Raw genomic sequence first — 14371 nt, 5'->3', positions numbered from 1 at the left:
CTAGATAGTTATTAAAACAGTTTAATGACAAGCTAGTCTACCAATTCATTAGTAATTATAAGTATTTCAATTCACAATAATAGTATTCCTTTAAAAAAAATCACAATAATTGGATATTGCAATTAAACCAACAATTATTATTCGGTCGGTTAAGTAGATCAGTAAATGGTGCATTTCGCCTCACAAATTTTTAACTAGCTAGTGTGTTGATAAAATAATTTGTCATAATTTTTTTGTTATATTAAATAATTTCTAATTAAAACTTTGTGTAGATGCTATATTCATATTGATATTACTTTCTTATCTTTGATACAAATTATTCATAACTTATTGAGTTTATTAACATGTCATTTTTGTTCCTAATTGTAGTTTTTTATTACTCTTAATTAAAAGTTTATGAATTTATTTATTATGAACATATGGGCATCATGCATTTAATTTCTTCTTTGTTTTGAGATCTTGTAGAAAAATATATATTGTACGTATACACATACACATACTTATATTGGGGTACAAATATTTATAGCATAATATTTATTTATTTATTACTATAAACCATTCTTTTGATCAAAAGAATACTATCTTAGGATTCATTGACAATACATTACATGAACTACACTAAATGTATAAGGGATCACTACCCTATATATTAATGGAGTTTGTAGATTGGACAAGTATGTATATGGGGTTTTGACATATCCAAATTAATAGTTATGTTAATTTATTATTGTTTATATTAATTAAGAGATAATGAAGACTTCAACCTAGTTCTTTGAAAAGAAAGAAATATACACAAACGAGTAAGATGATTGGATGTACTAATTTATTTAATCAATACGTAGAATCATGTAACGATGTAATAAACTTTAATATATGTGATAATTTTTGTAGTTACCTAATTTAATTCAGGGTCCAAATTAATTATATCTGATTTAATTTCAGTATCAAAGGCACAAATCAATTGGGCTTAGATTTGATCCAAGCCTAATTATCAAATTTATGTTTTTACTTTGTTTATCTATATATTTTTTATTTATCCTTATTATTTTATTTTATTACTTATTTTACCTTACTTATTTATTTTTTTATCTTTAATTGTATTTGATTAATTTTTTTATATTTATCTAATTATTTTAAATTTATCTGGTTATTTCACAAAAAAAAGATAATTGCAAAAAAAAGAATGAATGGCCATAAATTAAAGAGGATTGACTAGTGATAATGTAATTTTATTATGATTAAATTTAAAGTTAAACATTTTAAAGATAAATTTTATTTTTTTCATGATAATCCTAATTTTTGGAGTTAGAATAAATATGAAACTCTCCTTATTGTGCCCTATAAATAGACTTTTAAATCACAAAATAAAGGACATAACAATCAAAAAGTAATTGGAAAGAAAAATAAAGGAAAAAGTGATAGCAAGAGTTTGACAGCAATTGTGTGTTTTGATTCGGGTAAAAATTTTGTTTTAGGAGTAGTTTTGAGTTTAATTCAAAGAAGATAGTGGGTCAAATGGATTTGAAAGACTGAAGTTCGCAAGAAAGGAATTTTTGCAAATTTTCTAAAATCAGTTGAATTTTTTGATCAAGTTCATATTTTTCGATGAAATTCTAACATAATTATCTAAATTCCGATGACTAATCTCAAAATCTAGCAACCCATGCTTAAGTCGAGCCGAGTTGCTTTCTAAGCCTTTTCAACTAGTTTTGTGCCTATAGCTGAGCTCTGCTTTAGCCACTAAGCTGAGCTGTGGTGTTTTAGTATTATTTTCTTTTTTTTTTTTATTTTTTATGAGTTTTGTTTATTTAATTTTTATTATTTATTTATTTATGATATATTTCATTTGATTTTTTTAAGAAAATTGTTATGGAAGTTAATTTTAAATTATAATAAATATAAAATAAAATTTTAATAAGATTTTGAGAATAAATAATAATTATCCAATGATGAGATTTTAGAAATTACAAATAATTAATTTCTAGAAAATTTTTAGTTGAGAAATTTTTTTTCTAAATTTGACTTAAATTGAGGAAAATTTTGGATAAAGTTTCAATAACAATAATTAATGTTTATTTTCAAATTTAAATAAAAAATCTAAATAAATGTAATAAAATTCTTAGAAATGAGTTAACAATTATTCCAATGATGAGATTCTTAGAAATTTCAAATGATAAAGTTTTTAAGAAATCTCTAAATGATGAATTTTTCAAAATTTAACCCAAATGGTGAAATAATTTAGATAAAATTTCAATAAAAGTAATTATATTCCTTTCTAAATTAAAAATTAAAAATATGACTTTAAAAAAAGTTGGCGTGAAAATATATAATGATTATCCAAAAATGAAGTCTTAAGAAAAATCATAAATGGTTGAATTTCCATAAGATTTCTAAGTAAAAAGTTTTTTTTTTTTTCTAAATTTAACTTAAATGGTGGTAGGATTTAGATGAGATTTCAAAAAATAATTATCATGTTATTTATCTTTTTTAAAGGATAAATGATGAATAAATAGAGTATAAATTTTAGGAAAGATATTTCTAAATATGGCTTAAACAGTGAAAAATTTAGACATAAAACTAGTAAAATAAAAAATAAATCCCAAGGATGCAATTCTTAGTAACTGTAAATGGATGATTATCTAAGACATTTCTAAGTGAGAAAATATTTTTAATTTATGCCCAAATAGTGAAAAAATTAGATATATTTTTAATAAAACAAAATTTTAACAAAAAAAAAAGTAAATGATTAAATTTTTTTTTATGATGGAGCCTCTATAATAAATAGAATTTTTTAATACTTTTAAGGTAAGGAAGCCTTTTTAGGATTTCTGCTAGATTGATGGAGAAATCTTAGAAATTATTTTTAATATTTTAAATACTAAATTTAAAAAAAAAAACCATTATAACCAAAAATCTTTAAGATAATTTAAAATCAAATGATACTATCATTTGGACGGCATATGGGGGTGCTATAACTTTCTTTATGCATAACAGAACTTTCGAACCCTATTTTGATTAGTAAACTAGAACATATTCCTTAGGAACCCTTAGTTAAGCTTAAGATATCTTAAAAAGGATAAATTTACCTAAGTGACCAATCACACCTTAATAAAAGGTTGCTAACAACTCTTTTAGGTTGTGTCTAGTTATAAGCCTATAAATTTATACGTTATGACAGTTTAGCAACTCCATTAAGGACTTTGAAAGTCAAGTTATTAATTAATTTTGAATTATCCTAATTTTTGGTTTGCTTAGTTTTAAATTATTGATCGTTTTTGTTTGCATTTATTTTTATTATTTTTTATTCTTTGACTTGGTTTGTGAAAATTATGAATAAAGACTGTCGTAACGTCTAGATCCGGGGATCTATCGCTAGACATTGACTTTAGGGAGTCGCCACCAATCTTTTTTGTCTAGGTGCGATTGGCCACCTAAGGAATCTGTCCTTTCAGGGAACACCTAAGTTTAAGGGCCCCTAAAAGAATAGGTTCAGGTCTACAAACCAGAACAGGGTTCGGGAGTTCGGTTACGTGTGAGGAAGGTTATAGCACCCTCACAACGCCCATCAAAAGATGGTACCAGCTTAAATTTGTGTTATCCAAAAGTCTTAAAATTTTACCAAGTAATTAATTATTGGAAATTTTCTCAATTGACTCTAATACTTTTAGCAGAAAATTGAGAAAATTCCCTCACCTCAAGAGTATGCAAGAAAAACTACTGTTTCACTTGCAGAGGCTCCGTCGTCGGATTATTTAAAGAAAAAAAAAAAACAAAATCAAAATTAAGATAGAAAAGAAGGAAAGAATGAATTTTTTTTAGGGAAAATTGATACTTTCAACTTTTCCCCAAAAATATTTTTTGGAAATTTCGATTTTCAAGGAAAATTGATACTTTCAACTTTTCCTTAAAAACCCTTTTTTTGAAAATTTATTTCTAAGGAAAATTGATACTTTCAACTTTTCCCCAAAAATACTTTTTTTGGAAATTTATTTTTCTTTTAAGGAAAATTGATAATTTCAACTTTTCCCTAAAAATATTTTTTGGAAATTTATTCTTAAGGAAAATTGATACTTTCAACTTTTCCCTAAAAATATTTTTTTTTTGAAATTTTTTTCTGAGGAAAATTGATACTTTCAACTTTTCCCCAAAAATATTTTTTGGAAATTTATTTCTAAGGAAAATTGATACTTTCAACTTTTCCCTAAAAATATTTTTTTAGAATTTTTGTATTCTTATTTAAAGAAAATAAAATGATAAAAAATAAATAAAAAGAATATTACATAAACCTAATCTAATAAATAAAAAATAAAAAATAAAATAAACAAATAAACAAAGAAATAAAAAAAAAAAAAAAACCTGGAGCGGCTCGGATCGCGGCTCGGCTCGGCTCGGCTCAAGGAAGAGAAAACGGCTCGGGGGAGCGGCTTGGCGGCTTCGCTCGGCTCGGCTTGGAGGGGGCTGGCACGCGCGGGTCAGAAAGCGGGTCGACGCCCGGGTCGGGTCGGGTTGCGGCAAAACGCGCGGATCCTCTGGGTTACTTAAGGCCAAAACGACGTCGTTTTGGGAGGGTATAAAAGGCACCTTCCTCCGTTTTTCGGCAGAACGCTCCTCCCCCTCTCTCTCTCTTCTTCCTTTTTCTCTCCCTTCTCTCTAGAAACTGAAGAACACCGGTGCCGGATTCTGGAAAATTTCGCCGGAATCTAGAAATTTCACCGGAAGTTGGTCGGAAAGTCGCCGGTTTCTGGGATTCTTCGCCGAAAACTAGGCAGGTCACCGAAAACTTCAATGTTGGCCGGAATTTTCGCCGAAAAATTCAAACTTCGCCGGAATCTGGAAATTTCCCAGAAATTTCCAGAAAAAATTTTCGCCAAAAATTTCTAAAAAGTTTTTCTCACTCCCAGAACACTCATAAACTTTTCCTAGCTTCCTATACGCCTCCTTTTCTCTTAAATCAGTAGCTTTGCTTACTGTTTTCTGTGTTTTTGAACTGTTCCAGGAGGTGCTTTATATAGGGATTGATCAGGAGTTTCTGATCAATCCCAATTCCTCCTTGGACGGGAATTCAATCTTTAAATCCCACTGGACTCTTCTGATTGAATTTCCACTTCCAATGGGATTCTTCAGCCTTCAATCTCAGCCCTCCAAAATCAAAATAAAAAAAAAACTAGATAATTAGAAAAGAAAATCAAAAATTAAAAATAATATCAGATAATTCAGGAAAAAGAAGATAGAATTAACAGATGATAAAAAAAATAATAATAACAAATAAAATAAGATAAACCCAAAAATATATTACACAAAAAAAAATAATAATATATAACTGTATAAATAAAATACATATAAATCTAATCTGAATAAAAATAAATAAATAAATAAAGATATACATAATAATAATAATAATAATAATAGAATACATAAAATACAAAAGAAGAAGAAAAAAATATACAGGATTGAAATGGGCCTTACCCATTTGGGTCAGGCCCAATTGATCTGGGCCCGGACCCAATTGGATGTCTACAGCTGCCCCTCTTTGCACATTTTCTGTGAAAAAGAAATTGCTCAAAGACGTAGACACCCAATCAAGACTCAACTCGACATTTTTATTTTTGATTTTTTTTTATTTTTGTTTTTATTTTTTTGATTTTTTTGATTTTTTTGATTTTTTTTTGTTTTTGTTTTTTTGTTTTTTTTTTTGGCCGAAGCTCCTCTAAACAGAGACTCAACGACTTTTGAAAGTAAATTGCTCCTCTAAACAGAGGCAACGAACTTTGAAAAGTAAATTGCTCCTCTCAACAGAGGCACCACGACTTTGAAAAGTAAATTGCTCATCTCAACAGAGGTACCACGACTTTGAAAAATAAATTGCTCCTCTAAACAGAGGCACCACGACTTTGAAAAGTAAATTGCTCCTCTCAACAGAGGTACCACGACTTTGGAAAGTAAAATGCTCCTCTAAACAGAGGCAACGGAACTTTGAAAAATAAATTGCTCCTCTAAACAGAGGCAACGGAACTTTGAAAAATAAATTGCTCCTCTAAACAGAGGCAACGAACTTTGAAAAATAAATTGCTCCTCTAAACAGAGGCAACGAACTTTGAAAAAGTAAATACTCCTAGACGATCATGTCCGAAGGAGTTGAAAGTTGTGTTTGAAGGGATTTCAGGAGATTATGCCCAAAGGTCTTATAAATCAACCCCGATACCAAGAGACATCCTATTTCAAGGATTAGGAACTTACCTGACAAGTTTCTTCTCAAACTTGCAAAGTCTTTTCATATCTGTCTTTTTCATGTGAGATGTTGGAACACCCCTGCTTCTTGAATTTGTACACTATATTCTCCTGAAAGTAGTGTATGCTGTGCAATGCATATGAATTTCAATGCATGCCATGCAAATGTTGGCCAATTAATTCCTGTTCAATGTATGGTACTCAAGTTTCTCAAGCTCTTTTTTTCTTGGGTGTCAAGCCCTTTGATTCCTCAAGGATCCAATTGCACTGCTCTTTTAAGATCGAACCAGTGTAGCTCTCAATTGTCTCTTCCACTCACATTCTTCTTGTAAGAAATCTCTTCCTAGATTCAATTTCCTAATTAGGAACTGAACATGTCGATTCTGCCTTTTTCACTCTTGACTCATTCAATGTAATGTAAAAATCTTTCCTGTTGTTATTCATTCATCAATCATTATTTCAAATTCAAAAAGTAAGAATGCATTTGCACATTTCTTCAATGGTGGGGTATTAAGAAGAAAAGAATCTGAATGTTGGGAAACAGTCATAAGAAAAAAGACACAAAGAATGGAATAGAATGTCTCTTATTAGCAAAATGTTGGCAAACTTTGGTCAAGAAAGAATTACAAGGATAGGTATGGGGACAAAGCCCAAAATGAACAATCAGATAATCATGATAACACATCTCAAAGTCTTTTCTGAAAACTCAATCCTCTGATGTATTTAACAACTTGGAACTCTTCCGAACTTGCTAGCCCCTATATCAGCAGACTTTTAAATTCGATGCCGTATCCTCCTTATCTAAGCTGCCTTTTCAGGTTTTTAACTTAGACAACCCCCTATGACTCAAACCGCCCTTTTTGGGTTTTCGCCTTGAGTCCTCCTTTTTCATTCACTTTTTTTCTTTTTTTCCATTTTTTCCATTTTTTTCATTTTTCATCATTTTTCTTTTTTTCCATTTTTTCATTTTTTTTTATTTTTTTATTTTTTATTTTTTTTTGTATTTTTTTTTTCAAGCATAATATTTCTTCACAGCATCAGAATTTACAGGATGGGGTAAATCGTTTCCATCCATCTCAGTCAGTATCAATGCTCCACCCGAAAAAGCCCGTTTCACCACATACGGCCCTTCCCAATTCGGAGTCCATTTTCCTCTACTATCGTGCTGGATTGGGAGAATTCTTTTCAAAACCAACTCTCCTTCTCGAAAGCAACGAGGCCGAGTCTTCTTATCATGAGCCCTCATCATTCTTCTTTGGTATAACTGACCATGGCACAGTGCAGTCAATCTCTTCTCTTCTATGAAATTTAACTGCTCATAACGTTCACGAATCCATTCGGCTTCTTCTAACTCAACTTCTTTTAAAACTCTCAAAGAGGGGATCTCTACTTCCACTGGTAGTACAGCTTCCATCCCATAAACCAAAGAAAATGGGGTTGCCCCAGTAGAGGTGCGAACTGACGTTCGGTATGCATGCAATGCGAATGGTAACTTCTCATGCCAATCTTTGTAAGTCTCGGTCATTTTTTCCAAAATCCTCTTTATGTTTTTATTGGCTGCCTCAACTGCCCCATTCATTTTTGGACGGTATGGTGCCGAGTTATGATGCTTGATCTTATACTGAGCACATATTTCTTACATCATCTTGCTATTCAGATTCTTGGCATTATCTGAAATGATTTTCTCCGGAAGTCCATATCTACAGATGATCTCATTTTTTATGAACTTGCAAACCACAGAGTGTGTCACATTTGCATATGAAGCTGCTTCTACCCATTTTGTGAAGTAATCTATCATCACAAAAATGAATCTGTGCCTGTTAGAAGCCTTTGGGGTAATTGGACCAATGACATCCATGCCCCACATTGAAAATGACCATGGTGGTGCCATAACATGTAAAGCAGACGACGGAGCATGAATCTTATCAGCATATATCTGGCATTTATGGCATTTACGAGCATAATCAATGCAATCATTCTCCATCGTCAACCAGTAATATCCCGCTCTCATAATCTGTCTTGCCATCATATGTCCACTAGTATGTGCCCCACATATTCCATCATGCACCTCTTCAATGATTTTTTTTGCTTCAGTCTCATTTACACACCTCAATAGTACTTGATCCTTGCTTCTTTTGTAAAGGATATCCCCATCCAGGAAAAAGCTCATAGCCAATCTTCGGATGACCCTTTTATCATTTTCTGTTGCATGAACTGGATACTGCTGATCCTTGACATATTGTAAGATGTCATAATACCAGGGTTTTCCATCTTCTTCCCCCTCTACATTAGAACAATACGCTGGTATATCCTTAACATCTAACTTGATGGGCTGAATGTCGGTGTCATCATTAATTCGAATCATTGCAGCCAGAGTAGCCAATGCATCAGCAATCACATTTTCTTCTCGAGGTAAGTGATCGAACTGGACATCTTCAAATTGTTTCGTCAACTCTAGAATATACTTATGATACGGAACGAGTTTTGAATCTCTCGTCTCCCATTCTCGTTTCAACTGGTATATAACTAGAGCTGAGTCTCCGAACACTTTCAGTGCTTTTACTCTTCTTTCTATAGCAGCTTGCAAACCCATAACACATGCTTCATACTCAGCAATGTTATTTGTGCAATTAAAATTTAACCTCGCTGTTACAGGGTAGTACTGTTCTTCTGGAGAAATCAAAATTGCCCCAATTCCATGCCCCAAGGCATTGACAGCACCATCAAAATACATTCTCCAACATTTTTCTCCATGCTCCCTTTCTTCCAGTTGAGAAATAGCCATCAAGTCTTCATCAGGAAATTCTAGCTTCATCGGCTCATACTCTTCAGTAGCACGATCTGCAAGAAATTCTGCTATAGCACCCCTTTTTATTGCTTTTTGGCTCACGTATATAATGTCGTATTCCGAGAGCATTACTTGCCATCTAGCGATTCTCCCAGACAAAGAAGGCTTCTCGAAGATGTACTTAATGGGATCCAATTTCGCTATGAGCCATGTAGTGTGATAGAGCATATACTGTCTGAGTCTTTTGGCAGTCCACGCTAATGCACAACACATTTTCTCCAGTGAAGAATACTTGGATTCATATTCTGTGAACTTTTTACTCAGGTAGTAAATAGCTCTCTCCTTTCGGCTAGCTTCGTCTTGCTGCCCCAGCACACATCCCATTGAACTTTCACATACAGTTAAGTATAAGATTAAAGGTTTCCCTGGAACAGGTGGCACCAACACTGGAGGGTTTGATAAATATTGCTTAATTTTATCAAACGCCTCCTGACATTCTTCGCTCCATTTCCCAGGATTATTCTTACGGAGAAGCTTAAATATGGGATCACATTTGTAAGTAAGCTGAGAGATAAACCGAGAAATGTAGTTCAATCTCCCCAAAAAACCTCGAACTTCTCTTGATGTGCTGGGAGGCGATAAATTCTGGATGGCCTGTATCTTATCGGGATCAACTTCAATTCCTTTTTCACTGACCATGAAACCTAGCAACTTCCCTGACCTTACCCTAAAGGTGCACTTGGCTGGGTTTAATTTTAACTGAAATTTTCTCAACCTCTCAAATAACTTTCTGAGGCTGGTGACATGATCTTCATCCCCACAAGACTTTGCAATCATATCATCTACATACACTTCGATTTCTTTGTGCATCATATCATGAAAGAGTGTTACCATGGCCCTTTGATATGTTACCCCAGCATTCTTTAACCCAAAAGGCATGACTTTGTAGCAGAAAGTTCCCCACATTGTTACAAAAGTAGTCTTTTCCATATCATCTGCAGCCATCTTTATCTGATTATACCCTGAGAAACCATCCATAAAGGAGAAAATCGAATGCTTAGCCGTGTTATCTACTAGTGTGTCAATATGAGGCAAAGGAAAGTTATCCTTTGGGCTAGCCTTATTCAAGTCCCGATAGTCCACACACATTCGTACTTTTCCATCTTTCTTAGGAACTGGGACTATATTGGCTACCCATTCTGGATACTTGGCCACTTGTAGAAAACCTGCATCAAATTGTTTCTTCACTTCCTCTTTAATCTTTAGCAGCATTTCGGGCTTCATCCGTCTCAGTTTTTGCTGAACTGGCTTACATTCTGGCTTTAGGGGCAATCTGTGCTCCACTATCTCTGTGCTCAGTCCTGGCATATCCTGGTAAGATCAAGCGAATATATCTACAAATTCACGAAGTAGATCTGCCAACCGTCGCCTATCTTCAGATGTAAGTGAAGTACCTATTCTGACCTCTTTCTTATTCTCTTCATCTCCTAGATTCACTAAGTCCACTACCTCCTGATGGGGCTCAATTGGCTTATTCTCTTGTTCAACCATCCTCATTAGGTCCGGAGGCATAACATATTCTTCAAAATTCTCTTCATTATCAAGTTCATCAGTATTGATTGAATTCTCAAAGCTAACCTCTTGATTGTTATCATGATTATCTTCATGTTCATTTAAAGACCTGCAATTGAATGAAATGGGGATATGTTGGCAAGATGTGCTTGGAGAGATGAAAAAAATGAAGACACAAGAAGAAATGAATGAAAATGCATACTTCCTAATTTTTATTAAAAATAATAAATGATGAATGGCCCAAACAAAAAAGATCACCTCATAGCCTTGGGCAAAAGCTATTGAGATGTTACTATTACATTGAATCAAAATCAAAAGTCAGAGGCATTTCAATGGCACTCCAATTGTTCAGCTCATAGTCTTGTGGACAAAGGCGAACCCACTCCTCTTGATTAGCTCCCATTTCATCTTCAACAACATTAATGGCTAACTGGGCAAAATCGTCTTCCACACTTTCCTTTGCAACTGGGTACATGAATCCTCCAGGTCTGAAGGTTTCATACAAGTGTGGGATAAACATCAGTCTAGCTATTTTTCTTGATGGCCTTCTTTTGACTTCCCACTCTGCCATCTCATAGCCTAGGCCCACCCTGTCGCTATTGTCTGCTATTGTTGGAGGTTCTTTGATTCCTTGTAAATTTTTGCCTAGCCCTAGTCCTGGACACCAGCCTTTGTTGATGACTTGGCTCACCACTATCTTTGAAAAAGGCTGACTTTGAAATCCTTCACCTACAGTATTGACCAATTCAAAAGATCGATAGGAGCATTCCAATGCTTCTTCGGCAGCTTCTACATATGGAGTGTTCAATGGTTGGGTCACTAGCATGTCTTCCTCCCCAACTACCATTACTAATTGACCTTTCACATTGAATTTGATCTTCTGATGCAAAGTAGAGGGTACAGCTCCTGCCATGTGAATCTATGGCCTTCCTAACAGACAGCTGTAGGATGGAGAGATATCCATCACTTGAAATTTTATATTGAAGGTGCACGGCCCAATTTGTAAGGGCATCTCAATATCCCCCAGGACTTCTTTTCTGGTTCCATCAAAGGCTCTCACAATCATCTGACTATCTCGCATATGAGAATAATCGATGGGTAGCCTTGCCAAAGTTGACATAGGCATGACATTGATGGCAGAACCATTATCGATAAGGACTTTAGCTATGATATGGCTCTGGCACTTTACTGTGATATGCAAGGCATTAGCATTTCTCTTTCCCTCTAAAGAAATCTCATCATCACTGAATGAAATGTGATTTGGCATGACTAAGTTTCCAGCCAAGTGATTCACATATTCGACAGACACGTTATGTGCCACGTATGCCTGATTCAACACTTTCAGCAAGGCATTTCGATGTGGCTCTGAATTCAGCAACAGTGATAACAATGAGATTCGAGCTGGCATTTTATTCAACTGTTCCACAACTGAATATTCACTATGTTTTACCAGCTTCAGGAATTCACAAACCTCCCTTTCTGATACTGGCTTTGGCTGATCTTTTTCAGGCTCTATCTCTGGATTATTTCGTCTTTCTCCTTCTTTAGCCTTCTCTCTTCTAGCCTTTTCTAGCATTTCTGGGGTGTAACATCTCCCACTTCGAGTAATGCCTCCTACACCAGTAATGTTAGAAGCATCGGCTTTGGAGACCTCTTCTTTTTGCCCCTGCACTACAGCGTCACATCCATATCTCCAGGGTACAGCTTTATCATCTTTGTATGGGAAAGGAGTCGGGACTTTAAAAGTTACCGGCCTAGGGAGGAGCTTGTCTATGACTGATTTTGGTTTGTTTCCACACCGAATTGTCACTGGTTTGGGAAACAGCTTTTCAGGCCTATCAGTCATGCACACCTCAGCATTCTTCAAGCTTTCTTTTTCTTCGTAGACCTCCATCTGATGTGAATTCAAAAGTTTTTGCACCTCTCGGTGAAACTGTTTACAGGTCTCAATGGAGTGGCCTCTTGCCCCACTATGATACTTACAACTAGTACCGGCTATATATGCTCCATGATAGCTGTGTGGACTTACCAGTTGTATCATGTCTGCTTTTCGTAAGACATCAAATAATTGATCGGGAGGTGTCTTAATATCTACCACCTCTTTCTTCACTTGGCGTTCATGCTCTTCACCTATAGCATTCACATTATGATTTGGCAAAGGATTGCCACTAACATTTGGTGCAGTCATCCCTCCAGTGTCAAAGCAGATCATCCCATCCTTGATCAAACGTTGCACTTTATATTTCAAAGTAGTGCAATTTTCGGTGGAGTGACCAGTAATCCCATAATGGTAGTCACAGTGGGCAGTGGGATCATACCACTTAGGGTAAGGTGGCTTGAGGGGTTCCAATTTACTTGGAGCAATCAAATGATTGTTGTAGAGCTCCTTGTATAATTCCGTATAGGTCATGGGAATAGCGTCAAAAATAGGTCTTTCGCGAATGGTTCGTTGCTCCCGCGAGCCACCAGCAGGGTTAGTTGGGCGAATTTGTGGTTTTGGGGTAGGTTGAATGTTAGAACTGTACATGGTGTTTTGGGGTCTATGAGAGGTTTGATAGGTTTGGGGGTATGGTGGTTGGTATGGGTGAAAAGAAGTGTTATTTACAGTGGAGTGATAGGGCAGATATTCTGGTGGGGGGTAGGGCGAATAACCCCTAAGTTGCTGTCTATCAAAGCTCACAGCCTGAGCTTCAGTTTCTTTTTTCTTTGGGATTCTTTTGCTAGATGCTTCATTCCCTTCTAGCTTGCCATTCTTGATGGCACTCTCAATGATTTCTCCCGAAATTATCATATCGGCAAAATTCTTTGTTGCATTCCCTATCATCTTTTCATAATAGGGAGGTTTTAAAGTGCTAACAAATAGCACTGTAGTTTCTTTCTCGGTCAGAGGAGGTTGTACCTGAGAAGCAATATCTCTCCACCTCTGGGCATACTCTTTAAAAGATTCGTTTGCCTTTTTCTCCAGATTCTGCAAAGACAAACGATCTGGGGCCAAATCGATGATATGTCGGTATTGACTGATAAGTCATGTGCCATATCGCTCCACGAGCGAATGCGAGTCCTGTCCAGCTGAACATACCATCTGGCCGCAGAGCCAGTAAGACTGTCTTGGAAAACATGCATCAAGAGTTTCTCATCCTGTGCATAAGTTGCCATCTTCCTGCAATACATGGTGATGTGGGTTTTGGGGCACTTTGTACCATCATATTTTTCAAATTTTGGTACCTTGAACTTATGGGGGATAACCACATCAGGAACTAAGCAGAGCCCAGCGGCATCTACTGACCCATAGAAGCTAAATCCTTCCACAGCCCTTAGCCTTTGCTCTAGCATGCTAATCTTGGAACTTTCTTCAGCCTCTACTCTCATCTTTTCCTTCTCTTTCTCTTTTAAATCATCTAGATCAGGAATTGGTTCTACTGCCTTTTCAGTGAAGACAGGATTTATATAGCTATTATACTGCCCGGGGTTGAAAGTCGATGGCATTCCAGGATATGTTGGATATGCGAAGTGTTGTGGTGGGACCTCTTGAGCAGACTGAACTTGAGGTGGGCCAAAACCTGGAGGGTACAGGGGGTCAGCTATTTCTTGTAATGGGGGAATTTGCTGGCTTGTACTTCCTTCAACTCCTTTTCCTTTGTTCATGTTATTAAGAGCCTCCAGAATCTTGCTTAGCTCACCCTCAATCTTCTCTTGGGCTTTCTCTATCTTTTCAAATCTTTGGGAATTTTCCTGCTCCATTTGCCTTACTCTGAATCTGGTGTTGAATCGATGAGTAGGATT

The sequence above is a fragment of the Durio zibethinus genome, chromosome 2 (assembly GCF_047325235.1).
Source record: "Durio zibethinus cultivar Kanyao isolate XHJ-2024 chromosome 2, ASM4732523v1, whole genome shotgun sequence".
Taxonomy (NCBI): Eukaryota; Viridiplantae; Streptophyta; class Magnoliopsida; order Malvales; family Malvaceae; genus Durio; species Durio zibethinus.
The sequence above is the reverse complement of the archived record's forward strand: the minus strand, read 5'-3'. Positions refer to the sequence as shown.